This window comes from Populus alba, chromosome 3 (genome assembly GCF_005239225.2).
Source record: "Populus alba chromosome 3, ASM523922v2, whole genome shotgun sequence".
Taxonomy (NCBI): Eukaryota; Viridiplantae; Streptophyta; class Magnoliopsida; order Malpighiales; family Salicaceae; genus Populus; species Populus alba.
The window spans coordinates 8,150,241-8,163,296 of NC_133286.1; the positions used below are offsets into that span (position 1 = coordinate 8,150,241).

Consider the following 13,056-nt stretch of genomic DNA (forward strand, 5'->3'; position numbering starts at 1 on the left):
AATAAGATATTTGTATGTAGTTAAATTTTTTTTCTTCTGATAATGTGTTTTTATTATGTTTGATTTATACATACTACTTCACGAGTAATTTAATCAAAATATTACTTTACTCCTAAAACTTAAAATATTTAATTTAACAATATGATGTTTTTTTTTCCAAGTAATTATGCTCCTAAGAAGATGCATATTACATTAATAATTTTTTTATTAAGTCTACAACACTTTTTTTATTATTAGAAAAAAGTAAGGATATGTTAATTCATTTAATGTGAAAAGTGAAGATATTGTAATCATTTTATTCTATTTTTTCACATTTTAGAAGGAAATTACATTTATTGGTTTGTGGGATGTCTCAAAGAATATTAAATTTATGAAAAATCTATAAATTTTAGCAAACCAAACATACTGTAGAGGAAATTTTTAATATGCAGATTCTTAAAAAATCTTTCTAGACTGTGATTGTCGAGAATATAAGTGATGTAATAGCTGAAAAAGTGATATTTGTGTTTAGTTGAAAACAAAAGGTCTAAGTAAAATGTTTTTATTTTGTTTGATTTATTCTTGAGAATTTCATGAGAAATTCAAACAAAATTATTTATTTTTTAATTTAAAATATTTAATTTGAAAATAACATATTTATTTTTTAATATAAATACTTATATTACTTGATTTTTAAAACTAATATATTGAAATAAATCCGACAATGAGTTTAATTTTATAAAATCATAATTATTGAATAAAATAATATATCTATAAACAAATTACATAACATACATAATATATTAATTATTTTGGTATTGAATTAAATTCTCCAATGTCATATCGTGATGAATACAAGATTCTCAAAATTTTTTTTTTAAAAAAAAAACTAAAAATAATAGACTCGTTACCTGGCAATTAAAAAAAACTAAAAATTCTAAAATAGATGCTAGTTTTAGAGATTCTGATATTGGTTTTGTTATATTTAAAAAAGATCAATGTCACTCTTATTGCATCATTTCGAATGAAAGATTACATTCGCTATATGTTTTCTTCAAAATTTATTCTAGGAAAGCTATTAATTGTATAAATCTATTTCTGAGCATATTTCTTTTTTATTTTATGATTTATATTTTTAAAAGGAATGTTGAAAGCTCATCAAGAAATTTGGTGTTAGTCCCTAAAAATAAAAGATTTAATCTATCTTTTTTTTTAATGAACACTTTGACATTAATCCTTAAAATAAGAGATTTCATCATTTTTTTTGAATTTCAACGAAAATCTTGAAGTTAATCTCTAAAAGTAGAAGATTTCATTGATTTTGAATTTTTAACAAAAAACATTTTGAAGTTAATCTCTAAAATAGAAGATTTCATCAATTTTAGATTTTTTTTTAAAACATGATATTAATATCTAAAAATAGGAGATTTTATCGATTTAGAAGATTTAATGAAAAAATTTGACATTAATCCATAAAAATAGGAGATTTTATAGATTTTTGGATTTTGACAAAAAAATTATGGTGTTAATCTCTAAAAAGAGAAGATCTCATCGATTTTTGACTTCGACAAAAGTTTTTCACATTATTTCCTAAAAATAAAAGATTGTTTTCTATTTGGACTTGAATGAAAAAAAAATTGATGTTAATCTCTAAAAATACAAGATTTCATTGATTTGAAGAAAACTTTGATTTGTTTCTTTTAAACAAAACATTTAATTTTGATATGGACTAAAATTAACTTAAAAACACAAATCTTAATTAAGCTAATTTTTTAATCAACAAACTCTCAATAAACAAATTTAAACCCTAATATAAAAAGTTCCAAGCCTCTTGTTATTCATTCATTCATTATTTAAGAAAACAAAAAACATGCATTTAGCTCATGATTTTCACATTTATTATAATAAAGGATACTTAGCCTAAACTCTAACAAACTAAGCAAAGAAAACATGTAACATTAAAATTAAAGCACAAAGAAACTTTAAAGAATTGAAGTTTTTAAAACATCTATTTTCAAGTTAAGTAACTTAAATTAGATTATAAAAACCCTAGATTGGAAGAACCCTAAATTGTCATGTTCTCCAAATCGAAGGACACGCATGCCTTCTAACCACAACAATAGATTGGAACCCTAGAAAAACAACATCTTTAGGATTCAAGTGACATCCCCACACCTAATATTTCATGTCCAAACCAATTCAAAAAAGAAAAGAAAAGAAAAGAAACTTCACATGCCATGTAACAACATTTCATGTTTGAATGGGATCAACTTTCTCTATTCAAAAACCATACATTGCTTCCAAAAGAGTTCTATGAACCCTAATAATCCTTGTTTCTTAATTTTTATAGTAATAAAAAAAATATGGAAAGGTCTTCATTGCTAACCATAATGACAAAAACCTAGTTCAGATCACCTAACAAAATTTAAAATACATCTTTTCTATGGTTTTCATAAAAAAAAAAAAAAAAAACAAATTGTAAGGATCTCTCATTTTTCATGATTATTTGTTCCCAACTAGATTTCTTTTGCTTATATTAATAGAAAACATGAACTAAGAATAATAAAAACACAATCATGGAACAACCTTCCAACAAATGTTCATTTTGGTGGATTTTTTTTTTATCATAGATAACTAATGTTTTGCATTTCATATCTTAAAAAATTATTAAATCGAATTACACTGACACTAGAACTAGGAAAGGACCAAATGATATATATTTAGCATAAAAAAAAAAGCTCAGAAACTCACTTGATGTTGTTATGGTTGTTATTGCTAGTGTTCCTTGGGTATGTTTAGAAAACCAATTGTTGCAACTATTTTTAATGATATTAAAGCCTTTTGAAGTCTCTACTATTTTCCAGGACTCTTTGCATTGTCCTAGAACTCCTCCAACTTGATAAGTATGCTAAAAGAAGCCTTAATCAAAAGACATTTTTCACTATACCTGGTTTCTGCTTTTTCAAAACAAGGACTATTTTGCTGACTGGAAATGATGTTGTGGTGTGCAAACTACTACCAAGGCCTTTTGGGTATGCCTTTAGAGTCAATAATTGTCTTAATAAGGTCTATAAGAGATGTTATGATAGGTTTCCCTTGTAGCAAAAGATGAAGGTCCAAAGTTCCTATTTTACAAGAGGTTTTTTCTTATATGTTATGATAGGTTTCCCTTGTAGTAGAAGATGAAGGTCCAAGTTTCTATTTTACAAGAGGGTGAAAATCAATTACACGAAATGATCTAAAATAAAAAAAATAGCAATTACAAGAATGATGGTGAAAATTAAGATAAAAAATAAATTAGAGAGCAAAGAACAATCCTTTCATTGGAGGGTTTAACTGAAAAAAGAAAAAGATAAAGGACAAATAAATCAAAAAGTATAATGTCTAAATTAGAAAAAAAAAAACAACAAACTTGGATTAAAGGGTGAAATTAAAAACAACCAAAATCTTGATAAAAGGGTCAAAGTAAAAAAATAGAAAGAAGAAGGACCAAATTAAAAAAACATTATACATGACAAACTAGAATTGAGGATTAAATTGAAAATAAATAAAATTTTACAAAAGGGTGAAAGAAAAAATTTAGAAATTAAAGCAATAGGAACCAAACTAGAAATAATGAAATATTGCTTTTACAAAAGGATAAAAAAATAATTGAAAATTAAAAGAATAAGAATTAAAATTGAAATACAAAAAGAAGAAGAAGAACAAACCTGTATTTTTAGGGGGAGGAGAGAGAAAAGAAGGAAAAGAAAGTCCACCAACGATAAACTATCTCACCGCTACTGACATGCACCCTACTAAAAGGAAGGGGAGGCGACGACGCATCCAATGACACAATAAAAGTTCTGGTTTGACCATCGGGAAGCGCCCACAGGCCAATAACTTTTAATTTTTTTTTAAATTTATTAATCAACATTTAAAGATCATATTGCCCTTAGTTGTCATGAAATTAACATGAAAGTTATAATGAAAAGACCAAAATAACCTTGGATGAATATTTTAATTTTATGAAGCCAATGAAAAACTTGTTTTTTATCGGTCTTTCAGAATTGAAAAGAAAAACACACCCTCGATGCAAGCTAAAAAAATATATCTTGAAGAGTAATGAGATTATTTTACAAAGCAAAAATACATCAAATAAATGTTAAATAATTAACAAACCATATAAAAAAATAAAAATATCTCCAATACCAAGTTATATGGTTTTTTTAAGGATGAAAACATAATTATATTATTGTAGTGAATAATGATTATGTGTGAGTGTACAGTGAAAAAACCTGGTGTTTATTTGTTTTATCTTTGGATTCGTGTAATAAATTTGGAGTAGTTTCCTAACATTTGAACAGGAGAAAGGGACGTTATTAAGGAATAAAAAGAAAGATTAAACATAAATGGACTTCTAATTAACAATTATGCCGCTTCTGATTCAAGCATTGAAAGATTTGAACAGGAGAAAGGGACGTTATTAAGGAATAAAAAGAAAGATTAAACATAAATGGACTTCTAATTAACAATTATGCCTCTTCTGATTCAAGCATTGAAAGATTTGAGTTTTATATGCCTTTAGTTGTCTTTAAATGAGTCTCTTCATTCCTACCAGGCCATAGAGCTGCCATGTGTAATGGTTCATTACATCGGGTTTTTTTTTTTTTAATCTAACACTTGCAATATATTGAGTTATTACTATTGTAATTCTCTTTTACTTTATAATTTTAAAAATTACACAACCAAATATAGAAATGTAATATTCTAATTTGTTTTATTATGATTGTAATTATTATATGATACATTACATCCAACCAATGTTGCTAACACTTAACTTTCTTTTTCTGAGATAATCATCATCCCTCTTTTAATCATGTAGGTTTTATTTATTTATTTATTTATCTAGCACTTGCAATATAGTGAGTTATTACTATTGCAATCTTTTATATTATAATTTTAAAAATTACACAACCAAATATAAAAATGTAATAATTTACTTTTTTTTTTTTATTATTATGATTGTAATTATTATATGATTCATTCTGAGATAATCATTATCCCTCTATTAAAATTGTAGGGTAACGAATGAATTAACATTTTAATGTACAAAATATTCCTAAAATTAATTGACATAAATCAAACAATATTTTTATTTTATAATATGATGGTAAGATATTTTCTTATAGTCACTAAAGTTTAAATTAATCTCATAATAAATTGGGAGAAATAAAATTTTGAGAAACCTCTTAATTTTGAATCATTTATTTATGATTGGATTAAACAGATGAACTAAGTCTAGATATATGAGAGATGACCCAAAAATACCTTTGGTCATAAGGGATAAAAAGAAGAACAAAAGGATTTCTTAGAGCAAGTAACCTTTCAGGAAACGGCATCTTCATAAACTAAGTATTAATCCAGGATGATGTCCGGCTGCAGTTCAAATGTAATCTAGTTCTTGCTGCTGGGTCTTTTTTAATTGGATACTTTGAATCTTTGAAAGAAGTGCACGTGGATTTGGTCACAATAGAATTTGAAAGTGTTGTTCAAGTAGTCAAATTAGAACATTAATCCAAGTGCTACTACGAGTTTCCATTCTTTTGGCATCGTTCCCATGACATTATCGTTGTTTTGGAGGGAAAAAATTCGAACAACACTAATTGGAAAGTCCCATTTTGACCTTCTCGGAATGTGGCTTCGGACACTTTGAGGATGGCCTTTACTGGAGTTTTCTTTGATCACAATATTGGACTTGTTGGACACCTTCTTCCTCACGTGATAAGCACTAAATAAGACTAAAGCAATAATATAATCACTCTCCCCGTCACAGGGTTTTTTTCTTTTCTTTTATCATAAACACCCTCTGTTTTGTCAAAGGTTTGGTTTTTTAAAAAAGTTGCGAGAATAACAATATTTTAAAGAAATTATAAAATATTTTATTGAATGAAAAAAAGATTGAATCTAAATAAAGTAAAAATTTCTAAACATAGCAACTGAAGGATGAGAATTTAAAATATTATAATTTAAAATAGATTTAAATTTAAATTTGAAAAGATATTAGCTATTTTGACTGAAGACTTGATAATGGCTTTAACCTTGAAATGTTGCTGTGCTACATGTTGAAGTCTCATGGATCAGTGAACATCCTAAACATTATCCTTACCATAATTCACTTGGTTTTTTTTAGTTATTTTTTCATCCATGGTAAAAAACCAAACCCCAGATCCATTACACTCCCTTCTCATTTAAAAAAACCTTGTCTTTAAGGTGAGGGCAGCAGAATATCATCCTTCATCTTCCTCACCAACTTCTTCAATTACGAACAATTTTGGACCTCCATTTTTATGGCGTAGGATCCACTTTTTGTTGCATTTAAAAAACAAACCGTTCTCCCTCTTTTCCTTCAACTGGATCGACGATAATTTCTGAAGTGATAAGTTGGTTTCGAAATCAGTTCTAGGTAGGCTTTCAACTTCTTCTTACCACCAAAATGTTCTCCCTTTGCATCCAAGAAAGCCCATAAACAACCACTAGATTTTAAGGATTTAGCATCCTAACCTCAAATCTTTTATCTCCTCATTTAGTCTTCACAGGAAACAACTTAAATGGTAAGAATTTGAAAGACCTCTAACTCCGTTTGAAAATTTTCAAAGTGAGTAATTTTTTCTGTCTTAAGTTAATAAGAGCTTCCATAAAATCATTATAGGTAGATGTCCCAAATCCAATTTGTAAGGCATTCACGAATGATTCCTAGCTGGTGATAGTTCCAATTTTCTCTATCTCCTGAAACCATACAACGGCCTACCTTTCCATATGAAAACTAGCCATGAATATATTTGTGTTACGAGGGAGTGTTGTGATGATTAAAAAATTAATTTTCTTTGTATACCTAACTAATTAGGTCATCCCTATTGAATAAGAGAAAATCCAATTTCATTCCTCTTAATTCAGTATGTTAATCCCCAATGTAATCTGGTTTTGCACAGTGATGGTTATTAACCAAAATTATAAGGATGTTTGGGGTGAGACTCAATAGACCTTTTTTCTAGTAGCATAGCTAACGAGCCCACCTTGCTAGATATGTTTTGTAATTGTTAGGGGTGTGCAAAAAAACTGAAAAACCAAGTAAACCGATAAAACCGACAAAAAATTAACCGAAAAAACCGAACCGAATAATAAAACCGAGTAAACCGATTAGATTATATAGAAAAAACCCCGGTTCGGTTCGGTTTTTGGTTTTGCAATGCAAAAACCGGGTAACCGGACCGGACCGAACCGATTTAAAAAAAAGGGGTCTGTACTCTGTAGCCCTGATTTAAATAGAAAAATTTGTTCATTTGTTGCACGCTGCTCCCCTCTCTGGCTCTCTTCTCTCCGCTAAGTCTAACCCTAAACAGCGAACAGTAATCTTCAATTTCAATTTTCAATCTCTCAATTCTCTTTCTCTCCTCTCAGGTCTCAGACTCTCCTCTTCTCAGACACAGAGTAAACGGCTAAACGCCCCCCGTCCCCTCACCCCCCGTCCCCCTCGCCCCCTCGCCTCTCCTCTCCCTCTCCACTCTCCACTCTCCACTCTCCTTAGATCAACCACTGGCGACCGACGTTTCCTCAACGGCTCAACCTCTCAAAAGTCAAAACCAGTGAGTTTTAGTTTTTTTTCCCCTTTTCTAATTAATTAATTCGGTTAAGGTTATTGTTAATTTTAATACTATTAACTGTTAAGCTAATTTTTTTGACGTTTCTTCCTTAGTCTCCAGACTCTCCACTGGATCACGATCAACACAGTCGGTGACTCGGTGTTTGAGTGTTTCTTCCTGATCAGCCTCTCAAAACCATTAAACCAGTGAGTTTTAATTTTTTTTCTCCTTTCTAATTAATTCATACAGTTAAGCTTATTGTTAGTTTTAATAAATTTTGTTGGGTGTTAAGCTTATTGTTTGTTTGAATTCTGGTTTAGGTTTAAATTAGAATTTAGAGTAATTTATTCAATGTTGTTTGCTATTTGCTCGATTGACTTCTACCTTCTGGTTTGGGGAGAAAATTGAAAAAAAGGAAGGAAAAAAGGTTCCGTGCTTTCATTGGATTAGCTATTCAATTATTAGTTTTTTAAGCTAACACTTTGAATTACATATCCTTAAAATGTGAATTTCCAATTGATTAGATTAGACTGCAGGCTTCTGCAGTGACCCAGTGTCTTTTATTGCCCATTTCCTTTCTTGTTTATGCATGTCCATTTCCAGTGGCTTCCCAGCCTTCTATTGTCCATTTCCTTTCTTGTTTATGCATGTGAATGCTCCTTTAAGGCCTGGAAACAAAATGAAAAATTATTACTTATACTAGTTTCACAACAGCACCCTTAAGGCCATAAATTAAACTCCTAAGCATATTTATTATAACATTTGTGTCATTTTACATGCACCTAAAAAGAGATGTCTATCTATTTCAAATTGTTATAATAAAACTGTGTCAAATACCTATGTCCTGATTTTGGGTTAAAATCTTATTGATTTCTGTCTCGGGGGATTTTATTATGAATTTGTGTTTGCTCTGGTTCCTTGTTTTGGGGGCTGCATGTTTAGGACCTATCCTTTTATTTGAAAAAACATTGTCTAATCTGTAATGTGGAGTTAAAGAAAGCAGAATAAAAGGTTGTTTTAATACTGAATTCTCAACTTTAATGCCTTGGTGTTTGTGATTTTGGCTCTTGGACAATTCTATTCTGTCTTGGTTTCATGTCTACTGAATTTTGCAGCCATGGAACATCATTCCAAGATGGCATTTTGCTGTCTTGTTTATCATGAGATTATTTGATTTGAATTTGATTTGGGTAAACTGCTCTTTGAATGGAAGTATTCATTATTCTGTTTGCATTTGATTCTGTAAACTAACCAAGTAGTTTGCATTTGGTAATGACAGATGGAAAACCTTCAAATCAAAATGCTTCATCCACTGGCACTACCCCAATATCAACCAATGCCCCATCTTCAAACACTAACCCAACATCAACTACTGTAGGATCCACCATGGATACTAAAGGTAAACAACTTCAAGTCCTTGCATCTAGGAAAAGAAATGTCGATGATAAAAAAAAGTCACAAATTTGGGATCATTTTACAAAACTTGATGGTGATCCTAAAACCCCTAGAGCTGAATGTAATTATTGTGGAAAGGATTATGCATGTCATACTATTATTAATGGGACAAGTAATATGTGGAGTCATTTGAAAGTATGCAAAAAGTTTCCTTTTGTGGTTGATAAGAAGCAAAATTTTTTGATATTAGAACCTAATAAAGTAGGGGGTGAATTAGGAGATCGAAGTGTGGGAACTCTTAAGGCAATAGGTTATGATTATGATGAATGCAGAAAGACACTAGTGAAATTGGTTATAATTGATGAGTTGCCTTTTAATTTTGTGGAGGGTAAGGGGTTTAAATTATATTCTAGGACCATGCAGCCTAGATTTGACATTCCTTCTCGTTTCACTGTTATGAGAGATTGTTTGAAACTTTATGTTGAAGAGAAGGAAAGATTAAAGAGAGCTCTTAAGGGTTAACGATTATGCTTAACAACAGATACATGGACATCAATCCAAAACATTAACTATATGTCCTTAACGGCTCATTGGATTGATAATGAATGGAATTTGCATAAAAGAATTCTGAATTTTTGTCAAGTTTCCAATCATATGGATGAGACAATTGGTCAAGTTATTGAGAATTGTTTGTTAGATTGGGGGATTGATAAACTTTTAATTGTTACAGTAGACAATGCAAGCTCTAATAATGTTACTATTTTATATTTGAAGAATGTGATGAAAGATTGGCCAACTAATATATTGTCAAATGAACATTTGCATGTTAGATGTTGTGCACACATTGTCAACCTCATTGTATGTGATGGTTTGAAAGAGATGAATGTTTCAGTTGTTAAGATTCGAATTGCAATTAGGTTTGTGAGATCTTCACCCTCTAGGATACTTGTATTTAAAAAGTGTGCAGAAAAGTTGCATATAGAGTGTAAGAAATCATTGTGTTTGGATGTTGCAACTCAATGGAATTCAACTTATCTTATGTTAGAAGCTGCGTAAAAGTTTGAAAAGGTCTTTATGAGGTTAAGTCAAAGTGAATCTAGGTATATGAGTTACTTTTTGGAGGTTGATTCAAAGGGGAATAAAAAAAACATGGGACCGCCTAGTTTGGAGGATTGGGAAAATGCTAGAACTTTGCTGAAGTTTTTAAAGATCTTTTACATGGTTACATTGAAATTTTCTGGCTCATTGCATGTTACATCAAATTCTTTCTTCAATGAATTGATTTACATGCTTACAAACTTGTTGCAATTGTGTAAAAGTAGAGATAATCTTTTGAATGGAATGGCGATGAACATGATGAGTAAGTTTGAGAAGTATTGGGGTTATGGAGCAAATCAGAATTTTTTATTGTATGTGGCTAATGTTTTGGATCCTCGTCTTAAGTTGAAATATGTGAAATTTTGTTTTGGTGAGTTCTATGATTATGACAAAGCACAATTGCTAACAAAAAAGGTGAAAGATAATTTGGTGAGCTTGTATGAGTTTTATTTGTTGACCAATGAAGTGGTGGATGATAATAGGCATAAACAAGATGATAATGATGCTATTGATGAAATGGAGGTAGATGTTAATACTTTAGCTCGGTTCAAAAGGCACTTACAAGAGGAAGATAGTGTGGAAAATAGAAATGAGGTTGAGAAGTATTTAAGTGATGGTTGTGAGGATCCTAATGATGATAAATTAGATATTTTGGGTTGGTGGAAAATTAATGCTTCAAAATATAAGATACTTTCGAAAGTTGCACAACATGTTCTTGCTATTCCAATATCCACAGTGGCTTCCAAATCAGCCTTTAGCACAGGTGGTTGTATACTCGACCAATTTCGAAGTTCTCTATCTCCAGCAACAGTTCAAGCACTTATTTGTTGTCAAAATTGGTTGCATCATGGTCCAATTTCAACTTATAATACAACCTTGATGAATGATTTGGAAACCTATAAAAACCTTGAATCAGGTAACGTTTCTTAAAAACTTACACCTTTTATTTTATTATTTATTAATTAACACATTTTTATTCTAACATGTTTAATATTTTATTTTGTAGAATTTGGTGGAAAGTTGCATTTAGCAACGGATGATAATTAGTTCACAAATTGTGATGCATGTATTGAAAATGTATGGTATAAATATTTTTTTTTAATTTTTATATCTTCTGATTTAATTTATCATGTTATAATTCTAGATTATGAATTTCAGGAATCAAAGTGCAATGCTCTTAAAGTGCTTTTAAATTGAGATGATGTGCACATGAAGATTTATTTTTTGTGGCTTGGAGTGTTTTATGATAATGTTATTTGTTGTTTTTTTGTTAAGCCCTTTGAAGGCAATGGTTTGTATTTTGTAATTTGGATTTTAACTTATTGGTGTGTGATTGTGAGTGTGTTATTTATTTAAACTTTTCGGAAGTAGAAAAATATTAGTAAGTTAAAAAATATATTGAACACAAGATTGACACTAATAATTTCATATAAATGAATATTTAATGGCAAAAAAATTAATAAACATAAGATTGATAATAATAATTTAATACAATTGAATATTTAAGGGTAAAAAAATTAAATATATTTGGAATCTTCAAAGGAAAATGAGATAATAGCAAAATTAATTGTAAGCCCACTAGAAATCCATTAGAAGCCCATTAAAAAGCCCATTAAAAAGCCTATTAAAGGTCCAAAAAAAGCCCAAAAAATGTATATAGGTTTGTCCGGTTTTTTGGCTAAAAAACCGGAACCGAACCGAACCGGAACCGGCCGGTTTGGGCCGGGTCCGGTTCGGTTTCGGGTCTCATTTTTTTTTCCCGATTTGGTTGCTTTTTTTGAAGAAAAACCGAACCGAACTGGAAATGATCACCACTAGTAATTGTTGAACATGCTCGTCTAATACCTGCTATTGATATTGTTGATGTTGTTATTGTTGTTGTTATTATTTCATGTCGTCTACTTTACAGACTCTAGTATTATTTTGTAAGAAATCCAAAAATTAAAGCATTACATTAAAATTTTTTTATTTAATTAAAAAAATATTGAATTACAAAGAAGTTGGATCTAAATAAAATAAATGGAAAATTACCCTGACCATCATGCAGTTTGTTTTTATTTCACTTTGCAACTAATTTTTTTAAAAAATTACATCTTGCATCCTAGATCAAAGCATATTTTGAAATTTGATGAAATGACCATAATGCCCTTATATATATAAAATAAAAAATCTTACCATTACCACACCACTCATTCTCTCTCTTCAACCTCACCTTATCTCCTCTCTTATGTTCTCTATATCACTTTCTCTATCAAACATAAATCTAGAAGGAAAAATCAAACACAAATTCTCCTTTAAACACCTTTTATATCACTATCTCTTCTCGTGTTTTGGTGTTAGAATTGATTTCTCGTCTAGAACTCAACAACAAAAAATATGTTCCAATTCTTTTCTTGATAATGAGAACCAGCCCAACACCAAGCATAATCATCCCAAAGACATCCTATTGGAGGTGCTAATTAGGCCAATCATAAGAGCTAGGGAAAAGATGCTTAAAGAAGTATTGAATGAGCTTGTGCAGAATATATAAAGTAAGATGGACCTAAAGGAGCTTGGGACATCTAAGGAGCATGAATGACAACCTATAATTCATCTAATTTATGTTTAAGAAGAGCCCAATTCATGTTGAACAACGGACTAATGTGTTCGACCGCATACTAGCCTTGTTAGGCTTGTTTTTCCTAATGATACAAGGATAAAAAGTCAACAATTTATTTTCCTAAACAATCAAGGAAGTTTCGGCAGATCTGATTTCTAAAGAGGGAAGGTCATTTTAATGCTTTTCCTAGCCTAGGAAGGAAAGTAATTAAACCAGCAACAAATAGAGAAATTTGTTTTCTTATTTTTCTAAGTTAAACAAGAAAATCTAAGCTAATCAAGGACCTAAAGGGGATGACAACACAAATTTTTTAAATCATATTTCTCCTAGCTTATGTGAGACTTCTATAGGGTAGCACATCTG

At 30.0% G+C, this 13,056-nt stretch overlaps 1 long non-coding RNA gene across 1 annotated transcript; it reads left to right on the plus strand.

The window, feature by feature from the left end:
* The first annotated feature begins 7,538 nt into the window (after positions 1-7,538).
* On the plus strand, positions 7,539-11,176 carry LOC118033824 (uncharacterized). Its single transcript, XR_004684930.2, has 3 exons — positions 7,539-7,604; positions 7,715-7,807; positions 11,101-11,176. It is a non-coding gene; the product is annotated as an uncharacterized lncRNA (long non-coding RNA).
* The last annotated feature ends 1,880 nt before the right edge of the window (positions 11,177-13,056 follow it).